The sequence below is a fragment of the Penaeus monodon genome, chromosome 15 (genome assembly GCF_015228065.2).
Source record: "Penaeus monodon isolate SGIC_2016 chromosome 15, NSTDA_Pmon_1, whole genome shotgun sequence".
Lineage (NCBI taxonomy): Eukaryota > Metazoa > Arthropoda > Malacostraca > Decapoda > Penaeidae > Penaeus > Penaeus monodon.
The window spans coordinates 1,184,060-1,184,313 of NC_051400.1; positions in this window are offsets into that span (position 1 = coordinate 1,184,060).

Genomic DNA, 254 nt, shown 5'->3' on the forward strand with positions numbered 1-254 from the left:
CAACAATAACAACACAACAATGATTATGACACTGACAATAACCACGAGACTAAAACTTATCCTCCGTTCCACTCCTCACGCGGAGCATCGCCGTTCGCCCATCATCTGGAGAGCAGAAGAAATGTTTTCCAAATTGTCTTTAATTTTCTTCCATTTTCTTGCTCACAGTCGGTTCGGCGGGAGAGGTTCGGAATGAGGATGATACGCCGGTTCGCTTTGGTTCTGGAGTAGGTTCTGTTGTCCGTTAGTCACTA